Below are 2,065 nucleotides of genomic sequence, written 5' to 3'. Positions count from 1 at the left end.
GGTGCGGGGCGCTGCGGAGCGCAGGGTGGTGCGGGGTGCGGGGCGGTGCGGGGTGCAGGTGTTGTCAACACAGGCACACGGGGACGGGAGCGCGCAGCACAAAGTGCCCATTCAGGGCCGCCCGGCAGCAGCGCTCGCCCCCGTGGGTGCCGCCCGCGTGGGGTGCGGATCCCTTTCAGTAAACCCCTTAATCCCGGGGGGCACGAGGGGCAGCCTTGGCGCACGAGGAGGTTTAGCTCTCTCGTAAACAGTGGGATTTAGCTGGAAGAGCTGGTGCCAGAACAGCATGGGAGCTTTCCCAAACCCTGTGCTCGCAGGGAGCAGGAATTGGTGCTGCCAAGTGAGGTGGGAGCGGATTCGCCGGGGGCCACGAGGAGGGGGATAAGTGGACCTGGCCAAGAGCTACTCTATAAAGGATCCAGCTCAGTGCCTCGGGGTGGGTTCCCCTTGGGATGGGTCCCTCTTGGGGCTGCCACCACTTCCTAAGACCCCTTTACCTGGGACAAAGCACCCATTGAGTGATGCTAAACGTGCACGAGTCTGCAAAATGATTTAACCTGTGATGAGCGCAATGGCCAGGATGCCCTGGGGAATGCAGGTCCCCTCTGCCAGCCCCCTGCAGGGCACTGGGTCTGTTTTGGAGCCCTCTCACTGACAGTGCCCCCCCACTGCACACAGTCTTGTTTACTGGACTGCAGACAAATGTCCAACAGGCTCTAGGAGAGAGCTGAGCCTTGTGGGTGCGGGGCGCTGCGGAGCGCAGGGTGGTGCGGGGTGCGGGGCGGTGCGGGGTGCAGGTGTTGTCAACACAGGCACACGGGGACGGGAGCGCGCAGCACAAAGTGCCCATTCAGGGCCGCCCGGCAGCAGCGCTCGCCCCCGTGGGTGCCGCCCGCGTGGGGTGCGGATCCCTTTCAGTAAACCCCTTAATCCCGGGGGGCACGAGGGGCAGCCTTGGCGCACGAGGAGGTTTAGCTCTCTCGTAAACAGTGGGATTTAGCTGGAAGAGCTGGTGCCAGAACAGCATGGGAGCTTTCCCAAACCCTGTGCTCGCAGGGAGCAGGAATTGGTGCTGCCAAGTGAGGTGGGAGCGGATTCGCCGGGGGCCACGAGGAGGGGGATAAGTGGACCTGGCCAAGAGCTACTCTATAAAGGATCCAGCTCAGTGCCTCGGGGTGGGTTCCCCTTGGGATGGGTCCCTCTTGGGGCTGCCACCACTTCCTAAGACCCCTTTACCTGGGACAAAGCACCCATTGAGTGATGCTAAACGTGCACGAGTCTGCAAAATGATTTAACCTGTGATGAGCGCAATGGCCAGGATGCCCTGGCAGCCAGGGGAATGCAGGTCCCCTCTGCCACCCCCCTGCAGGGCACTGGGTCTGTTTTGGAGCCCTCTCACTGACAGTGCCCCCCCACTGCACACAGTCTTGTTTACTGGACTGCAGACAAATGTCCAACAGGCTCTAGGAGAGAGCTGAGCCTTGTGCCAGTGCTGGCATGGGAAGAGGCTGGGGAAGTTGGGAGGTCTCCCATGGAGAGCAGTGCGTGGTGCCCCTGGCCACAGTGGCGTTGCCCAGGGCCTTGGCACAGGTCCGGATTTCCCCTCCCTGCTCCCCCCTGCCCTTCATCTGGAGTCTCGTGCCTTCCTGCCCCTCCCTCGCAGCCGGGTCTCAGCTCCGTTACGGGGCAGTCCCACCGAATGAAATCCGTAAATCCTGGTGGCATTACAAAACATGCCTTGTGTAAGCCCCTTCAGGCCAGCTCTGGTGCTTAGCCTGGTCCCACCACCTCCCCAAAATCCTCATCGTTAAGAGCCTGGCCGAGCTCCTCTCCTGGGCTTGGGGACAGAACTGTGCACAGCACAATCTTCATCACGTCCTCACCCAGTTCCTGCAACCTCGGCCCAAAAAGAGTTAAGGCTGCAAGGGCTCCCGTGCCCCATGTGATTTCAGCATGCTGGGATGTGTATGTCCAAAAACCCCTTGTTTTGTGGTCCTGTTGCACTCGGGTGTAGGCTCAGCATGGTCTCTGCTGATCCTGGGGTTTCCCTCCCTTGCAGGACCAC

The sequence above is a fragment of the Chaetura pelagica genome, unplaced genomic scaffold (assembly GCF_000747805.2).
Source record: "Chaetura pelagica isolate M959 unplaced genomic scaffold, ChaPel_1.0 scaffold428, whole genome shotgun sequence".
Taxonomy (NCBI): Eukaryota; Metazoa; Chordata; class Aves; order Apodiformes; family Apodidae; genus Chaetura; species Chaetura pelagica.
This window is presented reverse-complemented; position numbering follows the sequence as displayed.